Raw genomic sequence first — 16,574 nt, forward strand, 5'->3', positions numbered from 1 at the left:
TGGTTAGGGTACTTGCTGCAGTCCTGAGGAGCTGAGTTTTATCCTCAGGATCCAAGTGATGGAGAGAGAACCAACTCCTCTAAGTTGTCCTTTGATTTTGACATGCGTGCTTTGGCACATTCACGCACACAATAAATGCATATAAAGTCTAAAGTATGCGTGGCAGTGCACACCTTTAATCCCAGCATTCAGGAGGCAGAGGCAGGCAAATGTCTGTGAGTTTCAAACCAGCCTGGGCTATATAGTTTCACAGAACTACATAGTGAGACCCTGTCTTGAAACAAAACACAACAACAAAACCCAGACAGGCAGTGGCAGTGCCTTTAATCCCAGGGCTCGGGAAGCAGAGAAAGATGGGTCTCAGTGAGTTTCAGGACAGCCAGGGCTACACAGGGAAACCCTGTCTCAAAATGAAACAAAACATAAAAATTTATGCGTGCTAACTTTTCCAAATGTCTACTATAAATTGTGAGGCCATAAATCCTGACTGCTTTGCCTACCTACAGAAAACATCCATGGGTGTTATTACCAACCTTGAAGATGTGTGCACTGAGGAAGCCTGGGAAGCTGGGAGCTGACGAGCTAGGCATGGCCTGGAGAGGGGTCATGCGTTCTGCTCTCCTTACTATTCCCTTATATTGGGCTGTGTCTGAGTCTGTGTCTGTGTCAGTGTCTGAGACTGTGTCTGTGTCTGAGTCTGTGTCTGAGTCTGAGTCTGTGTCAGTGTCTGAGTCTGTCTGTGTCTGAGTCTGTGTCAGCGTCTGTGTCTGAGTCTGTGTCTGTATCAGTGTCTGAGACTGTGTCTGTGTCTGAGTCTGTGTCTGAGTCTGTGTCTGTGTCAGTGTCTGAGTCTGTGTCTGTGTCTGAGTCTGTGTCTGTGTCAGTGTCTGTGTCAGTGTCTGAGTCTGTCTGTGTCTGAGTCTGTGTCAGCGTCTGTGTCTGTATCAGTGTCTGAGACTGTGTCTGTGTCTGAGTCTGTGTCTGAGTCTGTGTCTGTGTCAGTGTCTGAGTCTGTGTCTGAGTCTGAGTCTGTGTCAGTGTCTGAGTCTGTGTCTGTGTCTGAGTCTGTGTCAGCGTCTGTGTCTGTGTCTGAGTCTGTGTCTGTATCAGTGTCTTGAGTCTGTGTCAGTGTCTGAGTCTGTGTCTGTGTCTGTGTCAGTGTCTGTGTCTGTGTCTGAGTCTGTGTCTGAGTCTGAGACTGTGTCTGAGTCTGTGTCTGAGTCTGTGTCTGTATCAGTGTCTTGAGTCTGTGTCTGTGTCAGTGTCTGAGTCTGTGTCTGAGTCTGTGTCTGAGTCTGAGTCTGTGTCTGAGTCTGTGTCTGAGTCTGTGTCTGTGTCTGAGTCTGTGTCTGAGTCTGTGTCTGTGTCTGTGTGTGTGTCTGAGTCTGTGTCTGAGTCTGTGTCTGTGTCTGAGTCTGTGTCTGAGTCTGAGACTGTGTCTGAGTCTGAGTCTGTGTCTGTGTCTGAGTCTGTGTCTGTGTCAGTGTCTGAGTCTGTGTCTGTGTCTGAGTCTGAGACTGTGAGTCTGAGTCTGTGTCTGAGTCTGTGTCTGTGTCTGAGTCTGTGTCTGTGTCTGTGTGTGTGTCTGAGTCTGTGTCTGAGTCTGTGTCTGTGTCAGTGTCTGAGTCTGAGACTGTCTGAGTCTGTGTCAGTGTCTGAGTCTGTGTCTGAGTCTGTGTCTGAGTCTGAGACTGTCTGAGTCTGTGTCTATGTCAGTGTCTGAGTCTGTGTCTGAGTCTGAGACTGTGTCTGAGTCTGTGTCTGTGTCTGAGTCTGTGTCTGTGTCTGAGTCTGAGACTGTGTCTGAGTCTGTGTCTGTGTCTGAGTCTGTGTCTGAGTCTGAGACTGTGTCTGAGTCTGAGTCTGTGTCTGTGTCTGAGTCTGTGTCTGAGTCTGTGTCAGTGTCTGAGTCTGTGTCTGAGTCTGTGTCAGTGTCTGAGTCTGTGTCTGAGTCTGAGTCTGTATTTACAAACGCTTGAACATCTCACAGAGACACTCTGTTCCATAAACTGTTCTAACAACCCTTGTCCTGCATCAAGCATTTTACCTGCATTTAAATAAGAGTTTATATTGCTATGAGATCAGCAACAGGAGAGGAGATGGACTTGCCTCACTAACGTGACAAACGGTTCAATTTCTGCAATCCATATAAAGGCTTGGAAAAGAACTGACTCTCAAAATTGTGCATGCTTGCACACACACATACACACACACACACACACACACACACACACAGAGTGATAAGGGGGGAGGGGATATCAGCTTCCCGTGGGATGGTAGAGAACCAACTTTTCTCTAAAAAAACGAAGTCTGAGACTCAGCAGCTGACCCTCCCATCCTCATAAAAGTGGCCCAGCTGGGCACCATTATCTATAGGGAAAGGCTGCCCACAGATAAAAAGATAAGGAGGGAGACTTTGAACCCAAGTTCCACAGTCCCCAGTGAAAGCCTAGGGTCAGGGGTCACTGATACCACAGAAGACGACAGCCAGTGTTCTGTGCTTCCTCGTTAAAGAATACAGCGGCATGTGGGAGGGATTCAGGCCCAGACGATCTTGAGTCTGTTTAGACCTCTATCAGGAACACCTAACCCTGTTACACACTGACAGGACTTGGTCTTTAACTGTGTTGTGGCTGCACTCATAGCTGTCCTGGATGTGTGTTGGACACACCTGTGCCTGTATCTAGTGCCAGCCTCCAGCAACCAGAGGAGACACAGCTTACCAGTGCTACTGTGAAGACACAGCTGAACCAGATAGGGACACAGTGTCACCAAAAATTAGACTTGATAACTGCAATGTTGACATTTATTTAGATCCCAAAGTCAGTAATCTTTTCTCCCTCCCTCCCTTCTTTCCTTTCTTCCTTTCTTTCTGTTTGGCACAGGGTTTTTCTGTGTAATAGTCCTGGCTGTCCTATAACTCACTTTGTAGATCAGACTGACCTTGAACTCACAGAAATCAGCCTGCCTTTGCCTCCTGAGTGCTGCTATTAATGGCCTGTGCCAACATGCTGGGCTAAAACACCAATCTTTTCATCTTATAAACATCTAACAAACCAACCATCTGAGACAAGTACCAAACCGAGAGGAACAGGCATGTAACCCTAGCTGCTCAGGAAGATAACACAGGAGTATCAAATGTCAGGCCAGCCTGGGCTGTACAAGTTCAGTACCAGCCTGAACAACTTACTGAGAGCCTGTCTCAAAATAAAAATAATTCAGCTCAGGGGTAGAGTGCGTGCCTGGCATGTTTAAGGATGTAGGTGCCCCCAATACACACAAAAGAGGCAATCAAGTCATTTTAAATTTAAGTCCCACTAGTGTTCAAAATTAATTTTAAGAGAATGGGGGGTGGTGAAGGATGAACAGTATCCAGGTTTGGTTAATGGTGCTGGGGTTACACTGCCAGCCATAAGCTACTGTGTGTCAAGATGAGTTTGGCAAGGTAGCCCCAGAGGCAGGAGCCCCAGAGGCAGGGGGACAGATGCATGAAAGATGATCAATTTTTAATGGTCTGAATGTATTGAAATGTCCCATAATTAGTTTTTAAATTTTGTAAATCAAAAAACAACAACAACAAAAATATGGGAGACCCAAATCCGTGTTTCTGGGACATGGTCACTCATATGTCACAAAAAAACAAAAAACAAACAAAAAAAACCGTTTTAAAAAAATTTCCTTAAAAAAAATTTCCTTAAAACAGAAAACTCTGAGTCACCAGGCAGAAGACACAGTGTGGCATCCAAGAATAGACTTAATGAAAACTCAGAATTATCTAACTGTGACGGGGAGGGAGACTCCTGCTCATGCAAACAATGCGGGTGGGGTCTGGGTCTGTGGTGCGGGAGGGGGAGTCTGAGGACCAAGGGGAAGGGGATTTCTTCCCTGGTTTTGATACAGTCTCAGCTCCTCTGAGGTAAGGACCTCATCTCAGGCTGCCACCCCTAGCCTCAGATGGGCATCCTAACCTTCCAGTCATAGCAGACCACAAGTAGCAGTCCTGCCTTCCCTACCCATCAGTCATGGTGGCCCTACCCATCTCCAGGTTTTTAACTCACGGAGACTAGTCCTAGGAGCCTGTTCCCCTCAGCTTCTCCCGATGCACCCGGATTCCCTAGCTCTCCTTGTAGTGAAGTCTCTACACGGACTCCCTTAACAATGCTCCTATGGCCTCCTTGCTCCTCAGGACTCCCCACAGTTCCCGGGGCTTCAGAACACCTCATAACTTTGTAATCAGATCTTTGACCGCGTTCTTCTCCTACTTAACATCTGTCGTCCGGTTCTCATTGCTCTTCCCATGAAATCCAATGCGGACCATGAGGGCCAAAGGCACCAGAGCAAAGCCTTTCATTTCCCCTTGAGTACTGAGTCCTCTATTGTCATTCCAGGTTTGGTTTAAATGTGACCTCTCCTAGCAAAGCCTCATTTCCCTGTGGTCCCAACGCCCAACAACAGCCCTGCTTCCATTTTCTCATAGCCATATCACCTGTTTATTTTAAGGTGCTTGCCAAACAGCGTTTGCCCTTGTTCCCAGCCGGCCTCTCGTCAAGACCAGCTTCCTGAGGCAGAGACCATGTTTCTCCTGTCTGTGAAAGTCTCTGGTGCCTTCAGCCCATCACACAGACAAAGCTGTGGGGTGGCTGAGCTGCAAGCTCGCCCACTCTGCTCCTTCCAGAGCTACCACCTCCTGACAGGCATCCTTTGTCTGGGGACCCTGCAGAGACACAGCAGAGAGCAATAGGGACACCCAAATATCACCCACTACACCGGTGGCACTGGCCAGATGGTCCCACGGGTTTGGTAGCTACTATAGCCACAGGACTGTTTCCTCTCAACCACTGGGTACTTCTCAGAGTCAGTGTCCCCTGGTCCCATAGACACAGCATCCTGGGGACAAGGGCAGTGGCCATATCTTTGCCATGACATTGCCTTGTTTCCAGAGCAGACCCCAGGGAGTCCTCAGCTCAGCAAGCTGCCCAGGACCCAGTCTAAGCTCAGCAGCCCTACTCACTGGAAAGATGCCATTAACCTGGAGTGGAAAATTCCTCAGAACGATAGCACCTGGGTTGCTCAGTCCCACAGCTGCCGCACCAGCACGCTTGGCCAGTCATGCGGAGCCCAGCGCACCAGTGAACAGTTGATGTTCACCTGCATGGCACGTGAGATCAGAGCCCCCCCCCCCCCCGCAGGCCCTGCTGAGGCCCCTCCCCCACATGCCCCAACCCTTGCTGCTTCTGCTACTGATGTCCTTTCTGTGTTCTGTCTTTAGGGGTCATGTAAATGGAAAAACTGCTGTAGAAGTCAGTGCCCTTGCAGCCTAAGCCACAGGCGAGAAGAGAGCCCGTGTTCTCAATGGGTACATGACGCAAAGCTGCTGGGTGTAATGTTACGTTTGTACCATCCAGTTCACCTTGCACACCTTGTCCCACTCCAGTTTCTCTCCACTAATGGCCTCTGGCACACACTTGTGGCCAGTCTCATACTCAGTGGAGTGGTGGTTTGAATAAGAACGGCCCCAGAGACCCGTATGTTTGGATGTGTAGTTATAAGGGAGTGGAACGGTTTGAAGGGATTAGAAGGACTAGGAATGGTGGCGTTGCTGGAGTAGGTGTGACTTTGTTGGAGGAAGTGCGTCACTGAGGGTAGGCTTTGAGGTCACCAAAGCTCATGCCAGGCCCAGGCTCCCACTTAGCCTGCGGATCACAGATGTAGCTCTCAGCTACTGCTCCAGTGCCTGCTTGCATGCCGCCATGCTGCCCACAATGGATTCGACCTCTGAACCTGCAAGCCAGCCCCAATCGAATGCTTTCTTTGGTCACAATTGCCTTGGCCATTGTGTTTCTTTATAGCAATAGGACAGAGGGCAATCTAAACTCCACCAGCGCTGGGTCATGGGTATACCCTGGAATACCACAGCATACCAAGAGCCCGCTGGGTGAAGGGGAGGCCAGTAGACCTTTCCTGGGCTCCGGCACAGCCCACAGCACAAGCACCTGGCATGAAGCTTGCCAGGTCAGGCCTCTGTCCTCCAGCTTCCACATCCCCGGTCCAGGTGGGTGACAAGTGACCTATGGAGCTGCAAAGCACACCTCTAATATGAGAGAGGGTGAAGGAGGCCCTGGGCCACTTTGCAGAAGAAGATACTCTGAGAAACCCTACATAGTGTGGTGGGCAAAAGCCAGAGAACTGTCGGGTAGCTGCTCTCAGAGAGGAGTCACGTGCTGTCTCCATGAAGAGGTGGCTTCCTGCACCCAACCTGGAGTCTTGTATGAGCCAACAACTCAGGCCAATGGCACTGCAGACAGTGCCCCCTCTGTATAATAACCACTGTTTGTCCAGCTCTGCTCAGTCTTTCCTGGGAGCTGCTCTCTCAGACTTCCCAACCCTGGTCCTGGCCTTGTGGCTGTGCCTGTCTCCACTTTTGTTCTGTTTCAAAAATAAGACAAGGTTTCTCTATGTAGTCCTAGACTGCCTGGAGTTTGCCATGTAGATGAGGCTGGCCTTGAACTCACAAAGATCCACCTGTTCTGCCTCCCAAAGATTGAGACTGCAGCACACCAGGTTCTCTCTGCTCTGTGCAACAAGAGTGAGGCAAGGCAGCCCCAGCCCAGGCAGTCCTGCCTCAACTGTGAGAACATGGTTCCTGGGAGGGCTTCTCCCACACCCCATGCTCTCTTCTCTTAACTGGACCTTTCTCTGGGGTGAGGACATCCACACAAGACCAGGGAGAGTCAGCATTCACAAGAACAAAGCACAGTGCTGCCCTCCTAGACATTCATCACCCAAAGCTTACATCAGAAAGCCATCCACCTACCTACCGTCTCTGAGGTACCTGAATAGTCAGACATAGCCCCGATGCCACACTCTGGTCACAGGTCTGGGTACAACTCTTAGGGGCAAGTGGAGTTGAAGCACTGGCTGTGGAATGGGAAGGCACCCCAAGGGGGAAATGGGAAGGGCAGCTGCCTGATGTTAACCCTTAGATGAAGTCACACAACTCTGAGAAGCAACAGAGGTCTCCTCAGTGTACACCCACGCCCACTCACCATGTGAGGGTAGCATCTGGATTCTCAACTTTATGACCATCAGAGGTTAGCACTTCTCTTCCAGCTTGGGCAGAAACAGGAAGCGTTCCTAAGAGTTAAGGTAGGGTTAGCCTTTTGTCTCTGGTCAACCCAAAGCCAGGATTGGCCAGACGTGTAGATTTGTGGGGCCTGTGGGGCTGCTGGGGTAAGGCAGTAGCCCTGTCTTTAAGGGTTCGGTTCCTTTCTTGGACTCCTTGAGAGAAGGCATCAATCTACAGAGGCATCTCAGCTCACTAAAGACACCACAGCAGCAAGATGGAAAGACGGGAGGGCTGGGAGGCCACCACCCTCTATAGACTCCTTGATATTCACATTTACATTGTAGCTGGTTATGGAAGAAGAAAAGGGAGTGTCAGTGGGCTCAGTTTCTTAACCAATAGCACTACTTGTTTTTTAGTTTTATCACAATCCTGACACGCCAGCTCGTTTGTTCTGTTTGCATTCAAGAGAGAACCTGAAATAGTTAGACACCAGAGGCATACACGATGCAGCAGTTTCAACAGAGCGGGACAGAGCGCGGGGATGTGAAAAATGAGCTAAGAGAGCTCTTGACTACACCAACCCCAGCTGGAAGGAGAGCCCAGATGGCGGCGTGGGAAGCAGAGAGCCCTTGAGTTCAGAAGACAGGGCTCGGGCAGCCGAAGTGGCTACAATTAACAGTGTAAAGTTGGAGAGGAAGTGGAGGCGCAGATTAGCCTCCAGGGTGAGGAAAACTCTCTTGGCCTACAGCTTCAAGATTTACCCATGCTTGGGAAACTACGTGAAAGTGAGGAAAATGTCAGAGTAATTCCATATATATCATATGTGTGTGCGCATGTGTGTGCATATACATCTGTATGTAAAGCAACAGGTGAACAGTCTCCAGGGCTCAGAGCAGGATAAGAACACTTTGGGCACCCACAAGCCACCTTACCAACTCGCGAGTGTTGGCTAGAATACTCTGAGGGGCATCGCCTTAGAAATAGGATGTTAACTGTAGGACCAAGGCCGCTCTGGACTACTTGACCCGAGCTTAGAAACTTCTGAAGACCAAGGAACTCTGCCTGCCAAGCCAGAGTCCAACACCACTGAAAGGGCTACAACAGAGGCCACCAACGGTTAAAACTCCTGACGCCCAGTGAAAGGTGCAGGCCAGCAGTGAGCATCCTCTCAGGAAACGGAAGCCATGCAGGGTTTCAAGCAACAGAACTTTCACATAGAGGACTATTAAATATCAGCAGGGAGTCGACTAGGCAGAAGCAAAAGAAAATGCCATACAACACCTCAGAATGGGAACCAGGGAAGGATTCAGATCTGGCGAAGTGGGTGGTCATTGCTGCCCCTACCCCCACCACACAGGATGGCAGAGACCCTCAACTGTTCCAGGCTGGTGGCCAAGAGCTACCTGCAAAGATGGTGATAAAGTCAGCTAGAATGATGCCAGTGGAAGTGGTGGGAAGACAAAGGCACCCTGGTATGGGGGGTGAAGGTCACTTACAGGGATCCAACTTGATGTGACCACAGCCATCTTGGCTGTAACTGCCGTCATGCCTAGCCTGATGCTGTCCCTCAGTCTACCCCCTAAGGATGAGCACGGTTACAACAGTCATCCGCAACACCTAAGCTGCTGCTTCTCCTTCTCCTTGACATCCGTGTGTCTACTTATTTGGTGCCCGTACGTATTTGTACGTTTGTACACCAGCGCATCCAGGTGCCCTCAGAGGCCAGAAGGCAGCCTCAAATCCCCTGCAGTTGGAATTGACAGGCAGATGTGGGCACCTGACGTCATGCTGAGAAACAAATCTAGAACCTCTGGAAAGCAGCACTCTCTCTTAACTGCTGAACCACTTCTCTAACGCCCTTCAAATCATCTAAAATGACTTATTATTATTGATGTATGATGTGTGTATGGTACAGGCGTGGGGGGGTCTCGGCGAACATGTGGGTGTCAGAACACAGCTCACAGGAGTTGAGTCTCTCCTCTCGGCACGCAGGTCTAAGTGCTGGGTCTTCCTCTTATTAGAGTTGCAGCGGGCACCTTTGCCCACTGAACTGCCTAGGTGGCCCTAGCCTTTTAACTGACCCTTACTATGTCAAGAGCAGAGAAAAGCCGAAGGTATTTCAGTTGGCTGCAGGTCCTTCGTCTAGCCTGGCATATATGCTCCTTTCCCTGCCTTAGGGTATGGGGACACTGGTCTTGCCAATATCCAGGATACACTTCCACTTAAAGTCTCTGGTAAGTTGGACTTGGTAAGTTGGATATGGTGATATAACCTTATAACCTCCAGCACCTGAGGGGGTGACATAGGAGGGTTACCTCAAGTCTGGCCAGCCATAGCTCCAAATCCAGACGCTGTCTCAAAACGATTAAATCAAATAATAAGTAAGACTTTGTGAAATCCTGCATCCATCTGCCTCTGTCTTTGATTTTCCAGCTTCCTCCACCGTTAGGAGGCTGGTCCAAAACACCGAACTCACCAGGGCATTGCCAGAAGCCAACCGAACCAAATGGAGCACGCCTAAGGCAGCTGTCGGACCCTCATGCCAGCCCGACCCAGAGGACAGCACCAACAAAGCACACAGAACCGAAAGGAACCATTTCTCCTCAAAAGCCACCCTCGGATAAAGATTAGCATCGGCAAGGGAGAAGGGCTTTGTGTGCCCAGCCTTTCCAAGGGCAGGGAGCAATCAGAGCTGAGAGGCGACCAATTAAGAGCCGCTATTATAAATTTTAAGAGGACACAACCTAGAATCGCAAAACATTTTTTAAAACTCACGGAAAGCTGACGCAGAAACGAGAGTTAAAGGAAGTGGCAGACTGTAGTGAGCGACTGTAACTGCACTTCATACAGTCAGGAAGCCACGAGTGTACAAGGAGGGAACGGAAGAGTGAAAAGACTCGGAGTCCTTCAGAGGAAAAATATCTGAAATGAAAAAAGAGGAACAGGGGGTTGGGGATTTAGCTCAGTGGTAGAGCGCTTGCCTAGCAAGCGCAAGGCCCTGGGTTCGGTCCCCAGCTCCGAAAAAAAGAAAAGAAAAGAAAAAAGAAAAAAGAGGAACAGGGGCTGAAGAGATGGGTCAGAGGTCAAGAGCGCTGACTGCTCTCTCAGAGGTCTGGGGTTCAATTCCCAGCACCCATCCAGGTGCTCACAGGCCCCTGTAACTCCTGTTCTTGGAGATATGATGCCCTCTCCTGACCTCCACAGGGACCAGGTACACATGTGGTAAACAAACACGCATGCAGGCAAAATATTCATACAAAAAATTAGATATTGAATTTTTTTAAGCAGTAAGCCAGGTGGGTTAACAGCAAATAAACACGAAAAAAGAAGAGATCGGTGATTTGAAGACCCAGCTCACTGTCCAAACGAGCACAGACTGAGTCACTCACGCCAAGCCATGTAACGTGTGCACAATTGACACCGCCACACAAAAGGGAACTAAACACATCTGAAGAGACATCAGAAAACTTTATAAACTCACAGACCCGAGGTCAACTGCACCAGATAAATCGCTAAGGAACCTGTTCAATTCTAGTCCTTACGCTTAGAGACCTCTGCCAAGTGGGAAAACCAAGTGTGCACACCAAGCCCAGGAGCTCAGTGAGGTGAGATAAGCTGAGAAGCCTGTGCCAGAGCAGCCCTCAGGGTAGAGTAAAGGCCACGGAGGCCACCCTCAGAGGCCTGCAGCTGCTGTCCAGCTTCTCTCTCAGTGGAGCTCCATCTGCCATCACCACGTTTTAGCTGAGACTCCCCTGAGAGGCCCATCACACCGCTCCCAGAACGAGGTATGTATACACACAATAAGTAAATCATCTCTTCTACTGTCTTCACTGAGGAACCCAAACTACAGCCAACAGTCTACTAGATGGGAAGTGACAAGTGTCTTTTCTAAGATTATTAACACAACAGCCTATTAACTCTCTCCACTCTTATTCAATTCAGTGGCCGAAGCGTTTGTTTTATTCTTTGCTCATATCTTTCATTCTGACTACCATTTCCTCTCCCTCTTCTCTTCCCAGCCTTCCTCACCTCATATCCACTCCTCCTCCATTTCCCTTCAGAAAAGAGCAGGCATCCTGGGGATATCAACCAAACATGGGACAACAAGTTATTATAGGACTAGGCACAAACCCTCCTATCACGCCTGGACGAGGTAACCCGGTAGGAGGAAAAGGGTCCCAAGCACAGGAAAAAAAGTCAGAGACAGCCCCCGCTGTTAGGAGACCCACAGGAACAGCAAGCTACACAACCATAACATACGTAGAGGACCTAGCACAGACCTGTGCAGGGCCTGTGATTGTCACTTTCGTCTCTGTGATCCTCTGTGAGCCCTGCTTAGTTGATTCTATGGGCTGTGTTCTTGGGGTGCCCTTGATCTCTCTGACCTCTACAATCCTTCCTCCCCCTCTTCCTGTGATTCCCCAAGCTCCACCTAATGTTTGGCTGTGGTCTCTGCTCCCATCAGTTGCTGGGCGAAGCCTCTCTGATGATGACTGGGCTCCAATCTCGGCATATAGCAGAGTATCATTAGGAATAACTTCTCTGACTTTCCCCCCTTGCTTGCTTGCTGTTGTCTTTGGCTGCATCGTAGGTCTCTGGGCTCTCCGGCCTCTGGTTCCTAGCCATCCAGGCAGTGTCAGGCATGGGCTCCCTCTTGTGGCCGGGGTCTCAAGTTCCAGCTGTCGTGGGTTGGCTACTCCCACAAGTTCTGCATGCACCACAGCACGCTGTGCAGGCAGGACAAATTCTAGGTCGAAGGTTTGTGGCTGTGTTCTTGTCCCAGTCCCCCCACGAGAAACCTTGCCTGGTTACGGAAGGTGTTGGGTTCAGAATTATTAGCCGGAACGACAAGGTGAGAGGAACACAAATAGGGAGACAAAACAAAACACAAAGCCCATGACCTCAACTTGCACGAGATGATAGGCTCTTAAGAAGAAAACACTTGGATCTGGAAAACCTTTCATTAAAGCAGTAGAATACGACCGCAGCACGGAGCGACCACAGTAGCCTTTCTTTGTGCCTGTTGAGCTCTGGTCTTTTGCTGTGTATTATAATGTTAAGTGCAGGCCCCTGGACCTGGTTGCCCCAGAGATTGCAACCATGTGACCTGCCCCCCCCCCGTTATTTCTGATTGGTAAATAAAGATGCTGATAGCCAATAGTGGGGTTTAGGGGTCCCAGGCCTAGGCCTCAGAGGGAACCACAAGGGACAGAGAAGGAGTGGAGAAGTAGCCATGGATTAGGTGACAATGTGGCCCTAACTTCAAAGCCCACCGACCAGTGACACACTTCTTCCAACAAGGCCATACCTACTCCAAACAGTGCCACTCCTTAGGAGCCCATGTGAGCCATTTTTACTCAAACCACCACAATGACATCAAGAAGGTAGTGATGCAGGCATCAGAGGGTCTGGTTGTCTCCTGAGATACCCACTACCACCTTTGATGCTGGGGCTGGCATTGCCCTCAGTAACCACTTTGTCAAACTCATTTCCTGGCATGACAACAAATTCTGCTAGAGCAGTAGTATAATAGAACCTCATGGTCCACACTGAGAATCCCTGAAGTGTTCACCCCAGCAAGAACATAGCACTGAGGCCTTCAACTGCTGTCCCTGCTCCAACTCAAACCTCAACACACTGAGTAGTTTCCATCCCAGACCTGTAGAAGAAGGGGAGCCCTTAAGAGCCCCCTGCTGTCTACAATCCTCAATATAGTTCAGAGTGTGTAGCAACAGGTGCCGGACTGGCATCATTAACAAGCAAACAAGTAAAGCGGGCTACATAACAAAGAAAAAGATCAGCAATAGAGGGATATTACAAGATAATAGATGGGACATTTCCTCAATAAAAGAAACAAAACAATGAAATGTTTTGTTCTACTTCTTGGACGAAAGGCAGCCATGAGAAGACTCACTTCCAGGAAGCTAGGAGAAATGTTAAACAATATGTTCTGTATCAAAGCAAAATATGAGCAAAATGACCTACTAATTGTTGTCAAAAGAATAGAAATTGATTCAGCCTCTTGAGAGGGAAAAATTTAGTAACAATGAAAATGCTGTTGGGGCCAGATCAATGTTTAATCAGTGATTAAGAATGCCTAATTCACATACTGTTCTATCATGAGGACCAGTGTTCCCATCCCAGCACCCATGCTGAGCAGATCACAAAGGCCTGTGACTCCAGCTCCAAAGGATATGATGCTATGCTGGTGTGGTGGTTTGAAGATGCTTGGCCCAAGGAATGGCACTGTTAGGACGGGTGTGGCCTTGTTGGAGGAAGTGTGTCACTGTGGAGGTGGGCTTTGAAACCTTTCTCCTAGCTTCCTGGAAGTGAGTCTTCTCATGGCTGCCTTTCGTCCAAGAAGTAGAACTCTCAGCTCCTCCAGCGCCATGCCTGCCTGGATGCTGCCATGCTTCCCTCGATAATCATAATTGACTGAACCTCCCAGCATGAAAGCCAGCCCCAATTAAATGTCCTTTATAAGAGTTGCCATGGTCATGGTGTCTCTTCACAGCAATGAAACCCCAACTAAGACAGCTGGCTAGGGCTGGAGAGATGGCTCAGTGGTTAAGAGCACCAACTGCTCTTCCAGAGGTCCTGAGTTCAAATCCCAGCAACCACATGGTGGCTCACAACCATCTGTAAAGAGATCTGATGCCCTCTTCTGGTGTATCTGAAGACAGCTACAGTGTATGCATATATAATAAATGAATAAAAAATCTTAAAAAAAAAAAGACAGCTGGCTAGGTTTTTGTCAACTTGACACGAGCTAGAGTCATCTAGAGAGAGGTGACCTCAATTGAGAAAAATGCTTCTATCAGGTTGCCCTGTAGGAACGTTTGTGGGTCAATGTCTTGATTAATGATTAATGTGTGAGGGGCAAGTATACATGGGCAGTGCCACACCTATGTAAGTGGCCCTGGGTTGTGTAAGAAAGCAAACTGAGTAAGCCATGGGAAGCAAGCCAGTAAACAGCACCCCTGGGGACCCTTGCTTCAGTTCCTGCCTCTAGGTTCTTGCCCTGACTTCCCTTCATGATGAACTGAAGGCTGTTTTTAGTCACAGTGTTCGTCACGGTGTTTGTCACGGCACTGTAGGGGGTGGTTCTGATCTGTGAACGCTGAAGGTCTTGTTCCCCAATTGGTTCTTGATCGATCAGTTAAGTTGTAGCAGCCAATGACTGGGTGGAAGAGGCAGGACTTCCAGGTTCCCACAGGCAGGCTGTGGGGCGCAAGAGGAGGAAAGAGAATTTACCATGCATGTGAGATCTCAGGAGGGGGTTGGGGGGAGGAGTGGCTACTTTCCTGACTGAGCCCTGGGTAGCAGGCGAGAGATCAGAAATGCGACTAAGCTGAGGACAGAGTTAGGGTGCTGAGCAAGGACAAGGTACCAGGGCAACTAAGTTGGCAGATTTACAGGTGTTGAGCTGGGAGTGAAGGTAAGAGCAGGTTAGCGGCAGGAGGTTTAGAAATGTCTGGCCATTGAGCTAAAAAAACATATTAAAAATAAGTTGGGCTAGAGAGATGGCTCAGTGGTTAAGAGCACTGACTGCTCTTCCAGAGGTCCTGAGTTCAAATCCCAGCAAGCACATGGTGGCTCACAACCATCTGTAATGGGATCTGATGCCCTCTTCTGGCACGTCTGAAGACAGCTACAGTGTACTCATCTATAATAAATAAATAAATAATAAATAAATAAATAATCTTAAAAAAATAAGTTAATGTGTGTGTGCCTTTCACCGAGGATCCAAGGGAACCAGGCTGATGGCTGGTAGCACAGTCCACCCAGAACTTAAAGTGGAGTAGTAGAAACTACACACCACAGCAGCGGAAAGCACATCAGGACAGCCTCTTCTGGACACCACACGCACACCTTCTCTTTCAAATAATAAACCTAAAACAATCCCTTATATTTGCCTAACCATAATATCATATATTATTACCTTTGTGTACCCTTGTTTATGGCATTAAGATTGCTTTTGGTTTTGAGGTTTGGTTTTTGAACAAGCAATATGGCCACAATCAATATCCTTGGTATACACTGTCATTTTCCTCAAAACTCCATTTCCCCCAAATTCTGGTGGCTAGACAAAAGTCAGCATTCTCCAGGAACTCGAAAAGCCAAAAGGAGCTATTTCCCTTACCACTGGCAGAGGGTCAAGGGGCTGTCTGTGGTGACTATTAGCATACTGTAGCCAGGCTCCCTCAGTGTCACACACACGTGCCTGTTACACACATCAGAGTCCAGTCTTCTAGCTCTTCTTCCCACCTTGCTCCCCGACCCTGGCTCCCCTAGTCACAGCTTCCTTCCCGTTACTCATTCTATAACCCTGCTATCTGGGCTTTGTCTTTGGCCCTCTCTTTTTCTCCTTCTCTCACCCGTCTTCTCCTAGTCTGTTCCTGCTTCTCTTGGCCAGGTTCAGTCTACTGCTTTCTCTCGATGTCCTTGACCTCATATCTACATTAAAAACCTCGTCTTAACCACACCATGGAGCAGTCACGCTATCAGTTTCTATATATTTTAATGCACCTATATCTGTAGAATGTTTCAACATAACTTTCTGGGTCAAAGGGTGAAGTTTTTCTCTTTACCTTTGCTCTTTCCTAGCGTGTGTGTGTGTGTGTGTGTGTGTGTGTATGTTTGTGTGCAAATGGAGGACGGGTGTGCCTAGAATGGTGGGTGTCTTACCCAATCTAGCGCTGTGACATAGGGTCTCTCTTGGAACTGGAGCTAGGCAGAAGGTGCACAGCCCCAGCGATCCCCCTGTCTCAGCTGTGCTGGAGTTACAAGCACACAGTCACACCTGGCTTTTTACATGTATGCTGACGACTCACACGCAAGTCCTCATGCTTGTGCAGCACGCACGCTAATCCACCTACCCACCACCCCAGCCCAAGGACGAGGAGTATTTTCAGTTCTAATTCTTTCCTTGACAGGTTCTCCTGCTGACTATCAAATGGTATTTGTGGGCTTGATTTCAATTCTCCTAATGATTAATATGGTTGACCTTGTACACTTTAGCCATCCATATTTTGTATGAATTTGTATGGACAAATTCATTCCAATCTTAGGACTATTTTCTAGTTGGATTGCCTTTTGTCGAATTACACAGATTCTTTTGGGGGTGGGGTAGGTATGAACATGTTCCTGTGGGTATGTGCACATGTGTGCAAATACATGTGTGTGCTTGAGGAGAGCAGGTAGAAACTGTTTTTGGTTTTTGTTTTTTGTTTGTTTTTTTTAAAGAGACATTATTTATTTATTATGTATACAGTGCTCTGCCTGCATGTACACCAAGTCAGAAGAGGGCACCAGATCCCATTGCAGATGGTTGTGAGCCACCATGTGGTTGCTGGAAATTGAACTCAGGACCTCTGGAAGAGCAGTCAATGCTCTTAACCACTGAGCCATCTCACCAGCCCTGTAGAAACTGTTTTTTCTTCTTCTTTTTCTTTCTTTTTTTTTTTTTTAAGATTTATTTATTATATATACAGTGTTCTGCCTGCAT

Source organism: Rattus norvegicus, chromosome 10, assembly GCF_021556685.1.
Source record: "Rattus norvegicus strain SHRSP/BbbUtx chromosome 10, alternate assembly SHRSP_T2T, whole genome shotgun sequence".
NCBI classification, from domain to species: Eukaryota; Metazoa; Chordata; class Mammalia; order Rodentia; family Muridae; genus Rattus; species Rattus norvegicus.